Source organism: Sitodiplosis mosellana, unplaced genomic scaffold (assembly GCF_009176505.1).
Source record: "Sitodiplosis mosellana isolate CC-2019 unplaced genomic scaffold, AAFC_SMos_1.0 Smas_scaffold_6162, whole genome shotgun sequence".
NCBI classification, from domain to species: domain Eukaryota; kingdom Metazoa; phylum Arthropoda; class Insecta; order Diptera; family Cecidomyiidae; genus Sitodiplosis; species Sitodiplosis mosellana.
Genome location: NW_022601403.1, coordinates 2,456,175 through 2,477,787, shown reverse-complemented (window position 1 = coordinate 2,477,787; position 21,613 = coordinate 2,456,175). Strand labels below are relative to the sequence as shown.

The 21,613-nt window shown below is 37.6% G+C and overlaps 1 protein-coding gene across 2 annotated transcripts in view; it reads left to right on the top strand.

The window, feature by feature from the left end:
- The window catches only part of LOC129574390 (protein N-terminal glutamine amidohydrolase), an 84,267-nt gene that overhangs the window by 32,305 nt on the left and 30,349 nt on the right, over positions 1–21,613 (top strand). The gene's annotated exons all lie outside the window — the stretch shown is intronic.

Here is a 21,613-nt window from a genome sequence, read left to right as displayed (position 1 = left end):
AAACACGACAAAAATTGTTCATGAAGTGCCAAGGTTTTTCTTTTACAATTTTTCATTTCATCTTGCAAGCACACGCAAACACTCAAGTCACTTGATGCTTCTTTTCTTCATCAATTCAAGTATTGAAACAATATTTGATGAATGTATTGCAAACAGAAAATTGTAAGAGAGATAAAAACAGAGAAAGAAAGAAAGAAAGAGAGAGAGAGAGAGAGAGAGAGAGAGAGAGAGAGAGAAGGAATGAAACCGAGTAAACGATGACCAAGCGATGGACAAACGGACCCACCGGCTGATGTGCAAACAATGCGAAAGCGCGCGTGCAACACAATATGTGTTGTACGGGAAAACTGCTGATGGACATACACTTAAGTTTGGTTTTTGGCATTTCACATTTGTCGAACATCTCTCCTTCTCGCTCCCGCTCTCCCTTCCATCCGTGTGTGTCCATGCTTTTTGCCTGAAATTTTCGGTTTGAAACATATACGTTGAATTGAACACATGTGTGCAGTGCTTATATGCGACCATGGCCCATTGAATTGGTTTGCCGCTAGCAAAACAAACCATTCGTTTGCCTGATGGACGAAACATCTTGGCAATCACTATACACTGTACGGCCGCAAGGGGAATTAAAAAGTGAATACAACGTATCAAACATTTGATTGTGTTTCATTGTCGCCGCTCTCATTGCAAATACGTTCGTCACTTCAATTGGGAATGTTCACCATAATTTTTTTTCCTCTCTCTATTTTTCTCTTTCTCTCTCTTCCACGCTCTCATCTACACTCTACCTTCTCCTTTTCACGAGCTTGTTCATTTCACGAGCAAAAAAAAAGAGAAAAAGTTTCGATTGTTGCCGGCCAATTTAATGGAAAAACAACACAACCCTTTGCTGCAAATAGCTTTGCATTGTGATCAAACGATTTTCGTTCTGGTCAATACATCGACTGAACATGGTTCCTTTGTTTCAATGTGTCAATTTAAACGTTCGATGTGTAACGCATTTGGATTGGTTTCGATATATGTCACCGAAAATTGAAAATGATTGAAGAAAAAAAAACGAAATGAGAATAAACGCCAGAGTCTGACGGCCAGATTTAATCGAAATATTTGCAAAAGTCTGAACTAGAGGCAAAAAAATGTAAAAAAAAAATCGTTTCATTCATTGAATAAGAATTTATTTGAGTTTCTTTGCAAATAATTGCATTGATGGTGAATACTCAATATAAAGCCATAATTATAAATAGCCTAGATATTTTGTTCAGTGGTGTATAAGTCTCTTGTGGGCAGAAATAGACCGTAATTTCTTTCGCCTAATGAAACATTTCAATTTGTTTTTCTCTCATGTTGTAATGCTAAACCAATAAATTACCAGTTGGATTTACGGTTCAGAATTTCCTGCAAATTTTTCAAAGAAAGTTGCAGTTACTCTTTTTCTTCTATAAATTTGAGAAAGCAACAAAAAAGTCGAGCTCTTTGACTCTTGACTCATTCGATTTGCGACACATAAATGCAAACATTTCCTTCAGAACAAACTCGTCCATTTTTTGAATGAGAAACGATAAAAGCTTCGGGCTACGGTCCTTGAGCTGCGATTTTTCCTGAAACTGTTTCGAAAATTGGATTTGAAATGTATGTTTCAGGCATAAACCGGATGGATAATATTGAGATGTTGATTGCTTTTGCAATTAATTAACCTGTTTGATTGCTTCGGATTTTGTTTTCCCACTGAATTTTTCGTATTCAACATCCGTTGTATTAAAGTTGTCTCCTCTCCATTTTCTCATTGAATTCGAATAAAAGTCTACCATTTCATAGAAAGATGTCACGGCATCGGTAAAAGTGAATTCAATCCATGACAAATTTAAATCAATCCAGTGGCGAAGATTATTGGCATACCACGCATCCTCAGCATCGACTTTTCTAACATCATACTATGAAAATTAACAAAGAGAATTAGTAATCCAAGAGAAACAAATCAATTTGCTCTACGCTAAATGGATGCGATTGTTAAGTTATGCCGAAACTTCGGTACATTTTTAACTTAGCGAGCGTCTAGGCAGCGCAGAATAAATTAATTAGTGTCTCAATTAGGAACATATTGATTCACGAGAAGAAGAAAAAACTGCATGAAAGGACTTTGGAGCTTACCTCGTTAGAAACGGATTTTCTTATTTCTATTCGGAATTTTATATCACGTGGAATAGTTTTCATATCGCCTAAACGGTTTTGAAGTTCCATGAAGTAGCTCCTTTCAAATGCGATCATTGTGACAAGTGCAAGTTTTCGATTATGTAAATAGTCATCCGTAGACCCGACTGGAATGGGTGGCAAATTACTTGATTCTCTACGTTGAAATTCGGCAAAATCAAACGTTTGGAACTGTTTGCGATTTATTGCCTAATTGAAACGGAGAAAGAGGGATGAAATGAACGATTCAAATATTTAAAATATGCATATTCATTCGATTATGGTCGAGTTCGCATGTTGCAGAAACTATTGGAATGCAAAATTAGATCAACTAACGTTACCTTCTTTTTTTCATCATCAGAGATTGTTTGCCAAAAGTTCGTTTTTAGATGATTGGTTATGGCAGTTTGAATGTCTGTTGGGCCAAACATACTATTGTTTGTATCACCAATATTGTTCCTGTTTTTTAACATTTCATCCTGATTTCTGTTTACCATCTTCTCCATTGTTGCAACTTCCATCTGTTTGCTTTCTTTTATTATGTCTGCGTATGCTATCAAATTCTCAAAGATTTCACTGGGTTGCATTCTATCCTCACTTTGGTTCACTCGCAGATTATCTGGAGCCAGTAGTTTGGGTATCTGTTCTTTGAATTCTCGTAAGAGCCGTGGTTGAATTTGACTCAATTGGCCCGTGCAATCAGATCCATTCGAAAGAGCAAGTAACGGAAATGATCTTTCAACCTGTGAATTGTAGCACTGCACAGCGCCGCTTTCCATTCCATTCGCAGTTTCATTTTGCTTTGCATAGGCAACATGAAAATATCCCACCAAATCCCAAATCGATACAGTTGCATTGTGTTGATGGTCATAGAGTGGATGCTTTAGTCCGGTAGTTGTTAGAAAATCAAGCAAAAGTGTATCGTTTTCAAGGCGATTGAAATAATTATAGCATGACACCGATGAGATGGATTGACTAAAAGCAAACATATTGGCATTTTTTTCAGCATCTAATTCGATAAAGTTCATTCGTTCGTTTGTTTGTGTCTCAAGCAAAATAATTGCCATCTTTTCACCGTTATTGAATTGATGCGTGAAAATTTCTGACCACATCCAAATGCCAACTGCATTCGGATCTCGATCCTCTTGCCATTTAACTCCATGCCATTCGGTTATCACTTTATTTATGCCAATCCAATTGGTGATATTATGATGTTTGTACTGTTGATAAGAAATTGTTGTTATTGTAAAATAGGAAAATTTGAATATAAAATTTTGATTCAAACGTCAAAGAACATAGCTCCAATGCACAGATACTCTGCCACAGTTTTTAGAACTATCTAGTTTGCGTTACAATGTAACGCCGTTACATCCATTGGAGCTATATCAGAGAATCGCTTGAAAAAACGAATAACATTCCAAATGTACCTAACTAATTACTTACCTGTGCATATAAAAACCGTAGATAGAGTTCAAATAAATGCGTTTTTTCACATCGATGTGGCCCACCAATCGAAACAAACACCACATAATGATCGTTTATTGCAGATTTCGCAAACACGTCTTTGATTTCATCGATTTTTACAGTGATTCCCCAGAGTTCACTCGCTACAATTTGTATAGGTCTACCCGATTGAACATTTCCGGCAATCACGTAGAGTAAACTGGTAGAAGTGAACAACACACCGATCATAACTGAAATTAGTTTCATTTTGAAACTCCAAACTACTATGAAATTGCTTTGTTGTTGCCTTCACTTTGCCTTCTTGTCTTCTAGCTGATATTTCAACTGTGCTGGCTAACTCGTAACTGATGCTCAAGCACAAATGCTCACTTTCTTAAATATGAAAACCGCATCTTGTGCACAAAAGAATCATGATTACCAAATTGCCGCCTAATGATGCACTCAACTCGAGACAAATCAAGCAAAGAAGAAAATCAGATCAAAAATAAGAAAAAACCGATCCGTTCAGCATTCGAATATGTCTAATGTTGCAGACTTTAGTCTTCTTTAGAGAATTAAGAGATTATTATAATGGCTCTGTACCAATAAGTAAAAAAGCAATAAAAGATTTTGTTCAACTGCTCTATCATTACTTTTTCATTTTATTGCCAATAATTGATTGTTTGACATATTGAAGAAGACACAGTTTTAGCCAGTGTAATTAGGTGACCGACCAAACTCTTGACAAATAAACCAACATTTAATAAAAAGAAATATTAAAGTAATGCAGACAACTTTGAGCAAATGAAGAATCTGCAGACGCCAAATGGCAGACTCTTATTTAATGTAGAATCAATGACTTTTTGTGCTCAGAACAGAGTCTATGTGATGGAAAGCAGAATCAGAACATTTCGAGTATGGCAGTGCCATACTATGGCTCATACTTACCGAATTTTGTATTAGATTTACAAAAAAAAAACATCTTAACGAGTTAAGAAGACAGTGGCACACCGTGAAATCCTAGCAAAAAAAGGACTGATATACATAGCGCATATTGATTGAGAAAAATCTTTCAATACAGTGTCCAATCGTACAGATAGATATTGAAGATGAATCTTGAAAGTATGGGAAAATGTTGATAATTTTTGCAGAAAAAAGATTTGAATTTGAGCATAGCTGAAACCAAAAGCGATGAAATATTATGAACGATATTCGATGGTAAGGAGCATTCCACATCCAATATCACTCGATCTTTCTCTCTCTTATCCTTGGTCTGCTCTTCTCTGACCCCAACACAATCCCTACCATGTGCAATATAAGTGAGAAATTCAAATTGAATTTCGTGCATTTTTTCTTTCCTTTCCAGCTAAAATTCAAACATATATATCCAAATGCATTTGATTCAAATGATTTGAACAAACATGATAACTGTTAAATTGCAATTATTGATCGATTATTCCGTTTGGGGCGATGCGCTTTTTATTGCCCCTCCATCCAATCTATGTCTGTCGATGCCATTAAGTTTATTTTCATTTCATTTGTTGGTATTCAGTGTAGAGTTAAGTGAAGTTTCATGTGCTGAAATTGAAAAAGAAAACAGAATAAAAAAACCTAGACTAAAATAGACAGAGTCTCTATCTCTGAGAGAAAATGAAAAAAATATACCGAGAAATAGGTACAAAGAAGAGGAGAGAGGGAAAAATTATGCTCATATCGATGTATCTGCGTCCAATTGAATGAGTGGGTTGGCCAACGCACGTGATCATCATAACAACATCAATATAATGAGAGCACAACAATAAAAGGAAAAAGAGGCCACAGTAAATATATTCAGCAAAGTGTGTTATTACATTCATAATCAATGCGCAGATGTGTTTTTTTTCATCAGATGCTAATATGTCATTCAGGCTCATTATTCGATTATCATCGACGGATTGATATAATGCTCATGTTCGAATTGAATATGTGTGATAATACATCTCCGAAATGGATAATAACTGATTTTACTGCTCTATTCTTCCCACGTTGTTCTTCGTTGTCGTTTGAACGACAGAAATGGCGATTATTTTGTCAGGAGAACTGCTCTTGTTGACGAGATGAATGGTATAATATTTCGTAAGTTTTTATAAAAATAAATTTCCATCTATCTCTATCTCTCTCTCTATCTATCTATGTCTCTCAGGCGCGATAGACTGAATAATTGTGCTGAAGGTACATATGTGAAGACAAAAGCATATGACAATAATATCAAGTCAAATTTTCTGTTCGGCTACGTGGAAATGTTTGTATTTATGTTAGATATTATTGCTGAGCATGAAAACTCGGCTCAACTAAATCGTTCAGCTTGAATGTAAAGCAAGTAAGTGCGTTACTGCTTCATGCGCTTGAGTCAGCAAATTCAACTCAGCTCAGGTCTGCTTAGCAACAAAAAATACAATCTCTGAACGCATCAATTTGGGAATTCGTTTGATCGTCGAAATTTGCAAATCAAAGTTAATTTCAACGCATTGCATTTTTCCAACGTATCTAGTGTTTGAAAATAATTCACAATTCTCTTTGCCGAATCGTTGGCCCATAATTTTCCCGAGTTGCTAATTTTGTGATTGCACGCGCTTATGTGAAATAATGGCTCTCAATTTCAAGTGTTCATACCCATGTGCGAATATTGTAACTGACTAGTCAGTTAACTAATTTCGGACAAAAATGACTTAGTTTGATTGACATTTCAGTACAACGTGTAGTGTAAGTCTATCAAAGTTAACTGAAATCACAAAGTGATTTGCTTCATACAAAAACATAAATTCAATCAACTACTGGATCCCAACTGAATCTAAAGTCATTCAGTTATTTTTTTTTCCACACGAGTAGTCAGTTGGCTGAGTTGTCATGTTTTACATAAAAATCCTGCATATCAACTCATTCCACCCAACCTTCACTTATTGCATTGTCATACGCTGCCATTATCACGTCTTTTTGCCGCACTCAACTTCTACAGTCGCTGAAACTCTTCCTCTCTCACGTTCATGCATACTTGAAGCCAGCAAAAATCGAAATGAAATATTTATTTGTCTTCAATATGATTTTATGCAGTATGAATGCATAGCATTGCGTTGTGTATTTATGATGGCGTCGTCATTGTCAACAATGTCGCTATTTTTATGTTCTCTCCCCATCTTCCCACCTCTCTCTCTCGGCGTCGTTATTATCGTTTGCATGTAATGGTATTCATTGTTTCAAGTGGCTGTAACAATTCAACGAGGCTGTCTCTCCCATTGAATCGTACCAACTGACGGTATTCGGAATGCTTTTCGTTACAATGTTGCTGCCACTTTCCGTTTTCACTTTATCCGCACATCCCGAGGTGTATGCTTTATGCTACGCATCGAACCGTATTTATTTCCGGCTTAACATCAACAACAACAACAACAAAAATCGTTTCTCTCACATAATGAAGACTCGATTTTCAGCTGCACTGTTGCTCGTTTCGGGTGACTGTCTCGGTTGAGCTCACATTGTTTTACACACGTACGTACGTGTATGTCGGCCGCCGCGCGCGCAATCTTGCCTTTTTCTACGAAACAATAAGTCTGTCAAAATATTTACCAAATTGTCATATCTCTCGTTCAATGAAAATGAAATGTGCTCATTCGGATAATCATCATTGGTACAACAAATGCGTGTAGTGTAGGGTGGTCCAAACTGATTTATCATGGTAAGGTATATCATATACCGTATATGCTCCCAATAGCTTAAAATTAAATTGGGCTCAAAAATAGCTGATTCCCATTTTCAGATCAAAAAAATGTTAAAATCTAGTGGTCGAAAGAGCCGTACTTAAAATGGCTGTTTTTGACCTATTTTTCAACATATATATTGATAGAAAACCCATAGATTATTCAAATCGAATCTGATGACATATCATTTTTAGGGGTTTTTGGGATGCTAAACACGAATTCGTTGTCAAAAATGAGCTAATATTGCTTTTTAAAAAAGTTTTAGTACAAAAACATGGTTTTTTTTATAACAAATTCAGCTATATAGCCAAAATACATGGTTCCAAGTGTATTTTTAACACCAAATTTGAACTCAGCGCCTCAAATTACCTTAAGATTGACTATGCTGATGACAAAAATCGAATAATCTCAGAACTAAAATTTTCTAGTAGTGTTCACGTATCGAAAAAAAATCACATTTTTTCACGTATTTTTCCACCAAAAGTAAATTTTTGTTCAAAGCAGCCATTTTTCCGGCCTTTTTGAGCCCAATTTAATTTTACTTTACCATGATAAATCAGTTTGGAACACCCTAGTGTAGTGTCTCATTTTACGTTGTGATAGGATTGTTCGGCCATATTTGCGACCGATTCCATCGAATTCATTATTTTATCAAGTAAACAATCTGCCGATTGAATGTACATGTGTATTCCATCAAAATGAATCCGTTCATATTTTTCGGATATGGTATATATTATTGAAGGTCTGCGATACTAATCTTTGACATTATTAAACTCGTGGATTTGGTTTTTTGATCAGAAGTTCTGATTCAGAGCAAGGTGCAGGTGCAAAGAGCTAAGGAATGTACTCATCGCTTTCGTTTCGATCAAAATTGGAAAGCAATGAATGGTGCATTAACCGAGTAAGAGAAGAAAATGAACATGAATGGGTACAGACAAAGGCTCTGTGTCACAAAACCCATTGACAGAAAGAGCAAAAAGGTAGACAAAGCCCACCCTCAAGAAATTATGGCCATACGAATTAGGTTTATGGTGATCTGATCACGAAAATACACCGTGAATTATTGATAAAAATAGGTATTTGGTGTCGATTTCGGGGGCCTCCATTTCGAATATGCTAAGACTGACCATTCCAGGCCAAGGGAAACAGTGTCACGTAAATAGTGATGGATAAATACACACATTCTCCCGTCAAATTATTATCGCAGCCGATAATTTGCCCATTTTATTCGATCATCATATTTACGCGAGGCCGTATCGGATCTGATTTGATCAGTTCGTGGTGTGTGCGTGTAATGGTGATTTGGATTCGATGGTGTTAATTATATCGCGAACAACCTCCCGAAAAATTATTATTTAATTTCATTTTCCGTATGCCAAACCGCGCTCGTGTCCACATCGTTATAATTTTCCAATCGAATTTCGGAACCGGAATTATGTGCCGGTATTGATATTTGTGTTTATCCCAATGGTCCGATTCGAATTCTGCTTTTATGCTCATGTCAATGTTTAATGCTTTATCATTTCAACTAGATCTGGTAAGCTATCGATAGTTTATGCGCACTGTACATTTGCTAAATAGACAATTGTCTGTCTCTCACTCATACTCGCATTATCACTCTATCGCTCTCGCTCTCTCCTGAGGTAAATTAAACAACACACACACACACACACACAGCGAACACAATTTTCGATTTGCTCGGGACAAATTGTCCGGCGAATAAAAGGGGATCGACACAAAAATAAATTAGAGTGATTTTACTGCGTTGTGGGTATGTGTGTTTTATTTTTTTCGGTTCTTTGCTGTTCAAGTAATGATAAGACGACTCAACAAATTTACGATTTTTTTTTCTCCATTTTGACCGTCATTTTGGAGCATTTATGTTTTTTTTTTCTTGTTTGTTTGTATTTTATTTGTTGTTCGGTTGCTTCGTTTTCATCCAATTTCGCGTTCCATTGTTTGTCATCTTTTCTTTCTTTTCTGTCGTTTAAATTTTCTTCGGCGAACAATCTTCGCTGCCGTTTGCTTTGGCACATTTGTTTTATTTGTTATCATTTTTCTCCTCGATTCTTCTGTTTTCTTGATGTGTTTGGCTCTTTTTTATGTCAGCAAAATAATGTTTTTCGAACGCCTTTTGTACCTTATCCCAATTTATTTCTTTTTTTTTCTCTGTCAGCAGACATTTACTTTCCCTTTTCCTTTTCGTTCGTGTGTGTGTGCATAAGACGAACAAAAGTCTCCACCACTACGACCATCCGGCCGTCCGTTTTTCATACAAAAAAAATGGAGCAACAAAATTGCACTTTATCATCAAAATCTGGTTTAGTTTGATTACATTTCGTTTCCCAAGTGAATTAAATTTCATGTGGCCTTTTTCTACCTGGGTTCATCTGCATCGGTGATGCCACTGAAAATGAAAGTTTTTCGGTGTTCTTGTCTTACTATTCGTGGAACTGAACACCACAACTCGCCAAGTGGTTTTCATTTTCGGTGCAGGTATCATTGATTGATGCAGGTGAACACAACAACCCTTGACAAAAACGTGCAACAATTCGTCACTAATTCCAAACATTTAAAAGGTAAAGTTGATTTTGTATTTCGGGCGGGTTGATGTCAACTAAAAAGTTTGTGCAAATAATTTGATTGTGGACTGTGCATTTCAGACTAACAAAAAGGGTGCATCACATTTGTTCGTTAAAAATAAATAAGCAATTCGATGCTATTAGAAGACATATGTGTGTGTATCGAAGCCGAAACAACAAAAGCAGCAAAAGCATCCAGACTTTTGTTTGCACGCGGGCCATATATTATGGTTTTGTTGTTGGTGTAATGAGTAGCAGTGGGTTCAAATGCAATTAATTGTCGGTTGTCAAGTTTAAAGCGATCGCTTCAAAATGTTTGATGTTCATTATAAGAATTCGAGAATGTTTTGTTGAAAAAATTGTGCGTCTTTTCATCTTCGATCCCAAACGGTGCTTTTCCCATTTTTCTTCTTGCCCTACTTCTTCATCTTCCTCCGTCTATTCTTCCAAATAAGATTGATCGGGATGGTGACGATACCGCGCATAAGGTTGAATTGATTCGATGGAAGTCGTGAAAAGTGAAGGTATCCAGTATGTACAATGCAAGTGGTTGTTCGGAAGGGAGCGAGAGTCTTTTTCAAAGGCGTTCAAATCGTATTAATTTTGCACACCGAACAGCATTGGAAGTGAAAATACCTGAGATGAGATCAATCCTCCACCACGGAATGTTATGTGGTGCAAGTTAAGCATCGTCAATTTTCTCCCATGAGCACAACAGCCGGATGCGATTTAGAATGTGAACGAACGAGCGGGATGGAAGATGTTTGATTTTTTGAGTACACGCAAGAAAAACGGTTCAAAGCTCGTCTTTTCACATCGTTCAATTTAAACATTGCTGCTGGCATCAAGAGTGAATTTGGATTTTTGCATAGAAAAACAGCCGATCAAATAAAGCTACTGTTGTTAAACCGGTGAGCGAAGCAAGAAAAAGCGAGCGAGCGCGTGTGTTTGAGCTCTTGAATGCATATGAAACGACGAAGACTACGATGATGGTAGCGGCGTCGATCTATATTTTGCTCCCTGTTTGAGAATATTAAATAGTTTGATTCACTTAAAAAAAAGAGAGCGAATGAAAACAACGACGACGACGACGACGACAACGGATGGAATTTCCGTTTTTTTTTCTTTTCGACTCAAAACTGGTTTTGAAGTGTGTTGCGTGTGTTGGAAATGCGTTGGTTAGAGCTTTCAAATCGAGTTCAACTCGGTTAGTCTGAAGCTCAACGGTTTTTGTTGTACCGTGAATGGGGAAACTAAGCGCTGTTCACTAATCCATTGAGTTCGATAAAGATGGAAATTGCGCGGAACAAATTGACACGCACCGCGTTTGAAATCGAAAGAGCAAAAAATCGAACAAACATTGTGAACTATGCGAAAGCATCAAAATAATCAAATGAAGAAAAAAAAACACATACAACGTAACACGTACTCAGCTATGTGTGACCTTTTAATGCCATGGAAGCGAAGAAGAAGAAAAAACAAACAGCGCGCATAAATCTTCATTTGAATATCCATCCGGTTCACGGTTCACTAGGCAGAAACATACCTGGATGTGTGTGTATATGTGTGGTTGAAAGCACTTACATATGCTTGACACGCGTAAAAAGCGTGAGTTTAAACTCTCGCTCTTTATCACACACTCACACAGAGAAAAATGAGCAACAGCATGACCGAAAAAAAACCCTAAGCAAAAGTGAAAAATGGCAATCGAGCGATATGCGAGAGAGAAAAAACATACTCCAACGAAGCGAATAGAAGCGAGTAATTAGTGATGAGCTCATTTTATTATTGTATAATACGTGTGTTTGTAGAGCAAAGTCGCTGTGTGATTATGATATCAATATCAGAGAGGGGTTTGCAATTCACACGGCACCATTTCCAAGCGGGAAAATTGTATCCGCAACTAGGGGCTCGATAAATACAGTCGAACGAATGGATTGAGCAGATAGGGAAAAAAAACACGTATACACACGTCCCTTTGACCCAATTTCAATAATTTCGTTGTGTGCATGTGATCTAAATGTGAATCGAGTTTTTTTTTGCTGTGTGCTCCTCTCGCAATTAGTTATCGAATGGGTCGGCAAACGGCGAATTAGAAAAACAAAACAATGAAAAACAACTAAAGAAACAAAACACCAAAAAAGGTAACACTTTTCAAATAAATTTACCTATTCCAGTGGAAAACTTTTACAAAGCGAAAACCAAATAACTCGAATGTTTGGCTCCCAAACAATTCAATCGCCTTCAATTTCAATTCGTTTGACTGCGGCGAAAAGTTTCTCTTGTTCGATTTTTTTCCCGCTGTTCTTTGGGGATTCTTCATTTGTTTTGGCGTTCTTTTTTTCGCTTCGTCTGATGGCCCAATCTCTAGGGGCTAGGAACAAGTTGTGTCATTCGTATGTATTCGCATATATTCATACGTTCGTGGCTTTGTTATTGTTGTTGTACACTCACTGCGCTGCGAATGTCTCGTATACACAATCTACAAGAATTCACGAAAATTCGTACGAATTCGTCTCAAGCGCTTGTGTTCTTACCCCCTAGCCCAATCTATATCTATACTCAAAAGTGAATAACATTAGGCGGCCCATCGAATATTTCAATTTGAAACAGATAAACCAAAGGAAAGAACGGAATGTGTGTGAAGTAAAACAAACACAAACGAATATGGTTGTTACATATCGGTTTGTGAAAATACTCGTAAAACACAGAACGAGAGAGAGAGAGAGAGGGTGAAAGGGAGCGGAAGACAGAAAGAGAAAGCGAGAGAGAGAGAGAGAAAACAGTGAATGAATGTATATTATAAGGCACTTGATTTATACTGAAACGAACTAAACTTTTCCTAAAACATTCATACCATAAGGACTCCAAGCCGAACAATGAGTCAAAAAGTAGGCAAGACAACAAAATTGCGACGAACGATGGAAAGCAACGCATAACATCAACTCCATCGGAACAACAAAATTTTTACGCTAAAAATGTTGAGCCGAGTGAGGAAAACTGACGTAAAAAAAGTGACAAGCAACGGAAATAATTCATAAAAAACCAGAACGAGAACCGAAAAGAAGTTTTGTGAAATCGACTAAAAAAACTATTAGAGACAAGAGAGAGAGAGAAAGGGACGAGTGAATGAGTGGGTGTTGGAGTGGCGGTGATTTTGTTTTATGCCAACCACATTAAGATCGGCACATTTATATTTGTACACGGTGCACGCGAGACGATAGAAGCATAGGCCGGATACATTTGCCGTGGTGGTGGTTGGGTTGGAGTGTGTATGCGAATCGAAAAACAAACATTAAATTCCATGCCAAATGGTAGCGGAAATGCCGCGCAAGAGGCATTTGTTATGCGGGATGTATGCATAAATCTTGAAAAACGGCTGATTTTCGTCGTTAGCACATGCTGATATAATATAATGGCATCAATGAATATAACATGTGGAAATACACGAACGAACACAAACACACACCACTTGAACTTTTTCGATAAAAGTTTTCGATTCAACTTCACAGCTGTATCATTATGGATGATGGTTTTGTGTACATATTGTTCCATAACATCGAACATGCCATCATCGGTCGAAAAATGTGCTAACGACTTGTTGATCAACCAGGATTGTTGATTTTCCATCAACCATTAAAATATTCCTTAGCTCTGCTCACATTTGGCGCTTTCTTTGGCTTAACATTCCAATCGCTAGACTTATTTACATATGAGACGAATGCCGGAATGCGGGACAATACACACAAGAACACGAGTGAAATGCAAAGAAATGGCGGCAGAGAGACAGAACGAGCGATAGACCGAGTGAGAAAGTGCGGGTGAGAGCGAACCAGAAATAAAAAGCAAAAGCAAAGCAAGTGAAGAAGAGCAGACAAGAGAAAAAACAAGACTACCAATGTCAAGCCGTGATGTTGAATTCAAGAGGTTGATATTATGTTGTACGCGCTCCATTAAATCTAATTATACGCATTTCATTCTCATCATATTCCATTCAATAGACGGAGTAATTCTCTTCAGTAGAAAGAGAGAAAGAGAGAGAGAGAGGAATCGAGTCGTTGTCAATGATAAAATAAAATATGATGTTTAAAAAGCCAACGAACGCAATCAACACGCATCTAAATGTTTTTGATGCCAATGAAGCAACATCTTTCCCATTTGTTCCCCTCTCCATCTCGCTTCATCTCATCTTGTCATCCTCTCAAACTCTCTTTAACCCTTTATCACATTTCGGTTCCTAAAGTAACCAGACGCTATAGCTATGAAACCACTGAATATTTTTACATTCTTGTTTGGAAACAAATGTAGGGAAATGAACTAGCTTTCATTTGATACTTTACAGGCTACAATCGGCTGGCTGAATGGAAAGTTTTTTCTGTTCATGTACTGCTGTAAAAAAAAAAGCGAAATTATAGCAGAATTCCACATTTTTCCTCCTCTTATCTTTTGGGTTTGTTCATTCTTTTCAATTATCAAATTAGGTCTCGTAGGACCAAAATACATCAATTTAACTTTCTGCATCATTAGTTTTATGAAATTTAATTTTTTCAAGCTTTTATAGTGATTTGACACTTTTGACTCTTTTCCGATTTTCTCGACAAATACGCAATTTTTCAAAGATCTAAGTATGAGGTCTTTCTCTATTTATCGTGGCACAAAACATATATCAAAATGATTCAAAAACAAAAAATTGTGCATCAAAGGGTTAATTCTCATTCTACCAGTGAGAGAATCTCTTACTCTCTTGGCTCAATATCACCATCACTGAATTATGCCCCAAAAGCGTAAATATCCAGATATCGTTTTCTTATTGACATTTTCCACTTAATATAATATAAATTTATAACAAGAGTCGCGAAGAATCGGTCGACGACGGCAACATTGTGCGAATGAACAATGCGAAAGCGCCTACAACAAAATGAATGCATGAACGTTGATATGGTTGCTCACCCCCCCCCCCCCCCGAATGTGTCTTCTATTTAAACAAGCGAATGTGCTTTTTGTATAACAGCCTGCAAAATGCACAATTATGAGAAAGTTATGCCAACACCATAATTATAACGGTTATTATTGTTACACCGTTGGTATTACACCCACGAAAAGCAGTAAATTGAAGAGGTGACGGCACAATTTTCGATTTCAAAAATTTCAACGTAAAATTTAAATATGCGAATTTACGTTGGATCATTTACACACTCATAACATTTTATGAGTGTAAAATGTAAAACACTTACCGAATGGGCCCTGGTCCGTTCGTTGGGTCTGAACTACATCCATTCACATATTTTAACGCTTTAACGAGCAAACACGATGGAGACACACGGTTCCAAAAAAAAATATTATCCATTTTTTATTAGTCCGTAAAGACTCCCCTCTATCCACTCTTGGTTTTGTGCATGAATTTCAAACTCAATGGTGTATGTTTTTTTTTTCTCGGAAACTGGGCCACGTCGCGTAATTCGCATTTGACCATCGATATGCTTCGATCGTAGATGCTTTCCTTTGCGTTCGCGTATTTGATACGTGACAAGTGGACGCCAACCGTGACTCATGTGTAATGCACACGTGCGTTAAGTCAATCGAAAATTCACATTCGCACCAGATGAGCTCAATTTAGATGGTATTGCTTAGTGATGGTATGAAATCGAATTGGGAACTATTTGGTTATGTGGAACACGGGAAAATGATACGGGATAAAAACACGAATTTTTTAATGGAAATGAATAAAAATGAACATTTATGGCATCAAATGGCGTTACATCTAACATAACATGCAATTGATTCGGGTTAAAATTGAGTCAAAACATTGAAAAAAGAATGTTTCATTCATGATTTGTTCAACAAACACAAAACACCCTCGACGAACTCAACACTCTCGAACAAAAGTTTCGTCGAACTGAAATTGTGGACGATCGAACAAACACTCAACCCACCCTTGATATTGGATATGCCCATGCAAATAGTATTTTCGTTACAACACCAAATTGAATATTGTATTCGAATCGATTTCTCGGCCCATTTCTCAGTACCTCTCATTTATTTAATTCCAAATAAATTCGTTTTTAGCTGCATTCCATTCGAATCGAACGATATTTGGCGATAGCCCACCTTAACGTAATAACGTCCACAACGACCAACAGTTCACAGCTGATAAAAAAAAAATCTGAAATAAGAGAATTCGATATTGCTGGAATTTCGAACGAAATTCTCTTCAAAACGATTGAATTGGCATTTTTATCGGGGTCTCAGAATGTGACCTTGAATATAATCAATTATGTGCTGAACTTAAGGTTATCAAATGGAAGAGAGGTGCAAGTGCGATGAACGGACCGGGTTTAATTGGAGTCGAAGCGTATATATTTTCTATAGATATTTCAAGCAGTTTATTAATTTGCTTCAAATGGGAATGAAACAGTGAAAAGCTAAACAAATCAAGGCATATTGTTCATAGACGTCAATGCGTCGCATGCCAATGAAACAGCCCACATAACACTGAAGCGAAATTGATTTGACCATTTTCTTTTTTTCGATAATTTCCATTGGAATGCAACCCCGATTAGAGATGACCTGGGTTGGAAAACAGATCACACATGACCATCGGCCAGTCCATTATTCAAATAAAAATTGATTTACGCCTCGATTTATGCAAACTCTATAAATAGCATTTGATGATAACGTGTGGTTTTCATTCATTTACTCTCTCCTCGGTTTACTCACTCGCATCCCCTCTATCACCACTATCTCTCTGCCTCCCAATTCAACTTCCTTCACATTGCAAATTGATTTCGTGCGGTCACTACCCAGGCACATTAAATTGATAACATCATCGAGTAAAAGGAGAAAAAATAAATAAATTCGCAACTCTTGGCATTTGCAAAACAACACTGGCCGCTGCACAATTGATGGCCTGAAATGTATAGATACACATATTTTGAATATATTTCACTTGTTCGAAATGCATTTGACTGGAATAATAATGGCATTAACCATAATGGTAATTTGCCTTTAGAATTTGTGTGCATAATGCTTTGAGCGAAGAAACCGCACCGATGTGCAACGATCACACAGAGATTTGCATTTTGGCAGAAGGTAGATGAGGAGATGGAGGAAATGGTTAGAGTGCATGCAACAGAATGTGTCTCGCATATGAGCATCCATTGCAGATGGCACAAAACCACGGCATCGATTCCATTGCCGATAGTAGAAAATCTATAAAATCGTCCATTTCTATCGCTATCATCCATTTTCAAATTCGGATGAGTTTATCCAATTTGCAGGGAAATTGATTATCTAAGAAACTTCATTCATATCACCACCTCCTTCTTCACTCCGTTGAAGTATTCGTAAGCAATTTACACAGCAAACAGCTCGCGTGGTATTTCATTCATAGCCAAAATTATTTTGAGGTGTGAATTGACATTTTCCATTCGGAATATCTCTCAATTGTCTACACCAAAGTAATATATTCACTGGTCTGGTCACGTTTTACGACACGAAACGATAACTATGAACAACGCACATTGCGTGGCTGCTTGCAAATGTTCGATATATCGAAAGATGGACACCATTTTCTCACCAAGAACTTTCGAAATTTAGTCATCTCCAAAAAAAATTGGCTACAATTTCCAATGAACAGTTGAACATCCAATTCACTATTCGAAGCATATTGAACGAGGGACAGAGAAAGAGAGAGAGAGAGAGAGAGAGAGAGAAGAAGAAGAAGAAAAAAACATTGATCCTCAAAAGAAATGTCTGTGTTGGTTCGTAAATAACAATTTGGTGGGTCCTTTTAAAACGAGATAGGTCATAAAATTCGACGAAATGAAAGGCATGAAGATCGTGCATCTTTCTCTCCCTCTCTATGTGTGTGTTTGGCCATGTTTATTCGTTTTTATTGATTCGTAAAATTATGATACGTGGTGAATGAGGTGGTGCTAGCGACGACAACGATGCGACCCCGGTAAACAGGATAATCTTTAACCTCTAACCAAGAAATTTGGCACGTGCTCACCAACAAAGTGTACGCGTCAGCGGTCACTTCGAGTTTGCTACAAGCTATGGGGTTGCTCATATTTGGGCCACGTTTTCACGGAATCATTACATTATTATCAAAGCGAGCGAGCGGAATTTTGTCACAATCTCAAAGTCAAATCGATTCAAAATATGTTGCGGTGTTTTTCATATCCGTTCACAAGTGACGAAATGAAGGAATAAGTGTTCATTCTAATCGGCGGCGTTCGTGTTTTATTTTCCTCTCCTTCAACTGAATCAACAGATTTCGCAAGCCTTGAACCAACATCAAAGCGATTTTATTCACGGTTTTCATTCCATCCGTTGGTCCATTTTTAGTTCATTCAAAGTCGTCGTCGTCATTGTCATCGTCACCGTCACTGTTACCGCTAACGCTGCCACCATCATTACCACATTCTGATCTGAATTAAAGTCGCACAAAGTTAGCACCTAAATATGACTCTTGCCTTTCGATGTAAGAACTCGTTCCTTTCGTCGTCAACACACATCTTTTTCTCGCGCTCCAGTCCCCATTTCGCAACGAAATGAATAAAATTTTGCGCACAAACTCCTATAAAATCAACAATAAAAAGTTATGGCCATATTAACGCGCCTGAGATCGAGATGAAAAGACAATGCCACCCAATTCACATTCGTCGTTTGGCGCATATATATATTGCAATGCGTATAACTCTGCACGGCACCGAAACCATGGCCCAAAAAACACACGAAAATGGCAAACGCGCGACAAAAGTGTATAAGACACTGGAAATGATTCAATGGGCCACGACATAAGATATTAACACAAACGGCTTGCAAGTTGAGGGAGATATACATGAATATGCATGGTCTGACTTTTCAGCGCTCGTCCCATGCGAAAATTATTTATGGTGCCCACGTATAAATCGCATTTTCATAAATCCTCCAATAAACACATCATTCGAATGCAAAAATATCGACGGTCGTATATAAGTTTATGCCATGCAAAAACCACATAAAATGCGCAAAAATCACCATCATCCCACACCACATCACCATGGTGGCCATTGCAATGTGACAATATGTATCAACAAGCGATTGAAAGATAATTGCCTGTTTCTTATACTCGTGCACACACAAACACATTTTCATTGTTTGTCCGCTTTTATTTTCGACGCGCTAATTACCGTTTTATTGTAACGTTCGCTCAAATCTTGTCTACATCCATTTCGACGAGTGTTTTTCTCTTTTGTGTTCGCTAAAAAAAAAACAAAACATACATCCGAGACTGTTGAACCAAACCTGAATAGAATGGACTCGTTGCTCAGCTTTTCAGTACACACTTATTTATGATATTGAGACGAAAATGCCAACTTTTTCATGAATCGATGCAAACCAAAACTTTTTTTCGCCATAAAGTCTATAGGATTTGGGAAAAGAATAGATGCTTCTTTGTCACTCTACCTGTTTCTCTCTTTTAGTCTTTGACTATCTCCATTTCTCCCTCTCAGTGAGGATTGTATTATTGGTCGGGGCTTGAGAACTCTGACTCTCACTCAAGCTCCATCAGTTTCTCTCTGATGCAGTGAAATTCTTGACTTTGTTTTCTTATCGTTGGTAGTTATGAAATGCACTACACTCCCCGATAAACGATGGGAACAAGTTTATTGAAATCATGTTATCTACGTATGTCAAACGTCCCTAGCAAAAATTGTGCATGGCAAATTTTCACGTTAACTTTATGTTTGTCTGGTGTGGAACATAGTTTAGCGAAACATTTCTTCATCTTGATCAAAATGAACAAGCATATCATCGTAATGATGAAACACAAATCAGAACTGATTTTTGAAGAGTTTTTCTTTTGACTCGGGCCAAAATGGCAAAAAAAACTCATATGGTAAATGATCATTTAACCACTTTTCTACGATACAACAAGACCTTTCTCTTTAGAAGATTCGAAAATATTTTTGAAACGAAAAAACCAACGCTTTCTTTGAATGATCCAACGGCATCTTTACTATGCAATTCTGGTTACATGTGTTATTTTCCTCTTTGTCTGCATGGGAGTCCGCGCTCAATTTCTTCGTCGCAGCACAAAAATATCCGTTTTTGCATAAAACTGCATTGAAAGATTGCTACCAAAAGATAATAATACCAAAAGCCATTTCATTTACGTTTCAATATCAACCCTTTCGGAAAAACGTTGATTTTGTAGTTGTATCGTTGTGCGTCGGCGAGAGAAGAGTGTTTGCATAATTTTACGACGCCAATGCAAAGGAAAAACGAATCGAAAGCGAGATAAGTGTTAAAAGGGTTTACTATATACCGAATAGAAGAGAGAGAGAATGTATTTTGTGAGAGCGGCCGGGATGGGTACACAAAGCAAACGAGTGATATTTGAAATCTTCTATTACAATACAAAAATAGAGTGAGTGTGTGAGAGAAGAGGAATGAAAATGAAAGAGATACAAAGTGAGAGAGTCGAAAAATAGTAAAGAGCCAGCGATTGAGAGAGCACGTCAGTGGTTCGATATCGCTGAGTTGGCATCAGCAAACTGCATGATGGGTGCTTGCGAACTCTAAATGTGATAAGACACATTTCGCTCCAGTAACTTTCGCTCGAATACAATCCCTCTAAGAGGGACCTTCTTTGAGTACCAGGCCACCGTGAGCTGAGGAGGATGGAAAAACGGGTAGAATTCATGTTCGAAGTGAGAAAAGCGAGGCGAAATGTAGATCGACAAAGAGAGAGCTTTTGGTTGAATCAGAGAAGCAGACAGAGAAGGAGACAAAGAGAATGAAAGAGAGTGTTTGCTATGAACAAGTGTCGTTGTAAACAATATCAACGATCTAAATGACGATCATTTGGCTAACCATGACGTGTTTTACGGCAAAAATGGACGATTACCCAGCCAGTGATTGAAAATCGCTACCCAGCCCTTGTGCCGCACAATGCTTGCAGTCAAATTTATCTTTTCACGCTAAATCACAGCAAAACATTGCACATATGACGATGTTTTAGAACCATTGCCAAACTTATTCACTAGTAAACGAAAAAAAAGAGTTCTCAAAGCACCAGCAAAATGGAATCATCCACGCCATACTAAATATTAATTGTTCATAAACAAAAATTGGGCGGTATTTCTGCTCAATTTTTGCGTGTGCTAGTTCTGTTCAATTTCAACTTCATTTCTTTCAACTCACCAAACTACAAGTGTATATTTAAATTTGATCAAATGAATAAGCAATGCAAAACACACACATTTCCGTTGAGTAAAACCGCAAGCACAGCAAACGCTGGTCGAAAGCTGTGTTCGCTCGATGCATGTACGAGAGAGAGAGAGAGAGAGTGAGAGAGAGAGAGAGAGAAAGAGAGAGAGGTAGGGAGATAAAGGACGTGTGTGGCACATACTTGTATTTGCCGAAGCAGCGGCGGCCTCGGCCGATTTCGGTACTTGTCTCGAAACAATTTGCAGAGAGGAAGAGCGACCCAGAGAGTGGATGAGTTCATTTCACTAAAACTGCAAACTAACCAACAGTTGGTATATACAAAACCGAGAGCCGTGCAACTTTCGGCGACCGGATTTCAACATTTTAATTATTCTAAATCCCCATGCTGTGCAAACAATTTAAATGTGCAATTTTCCCATACTCTTTGCTCTTCATTCATTGTTTGCT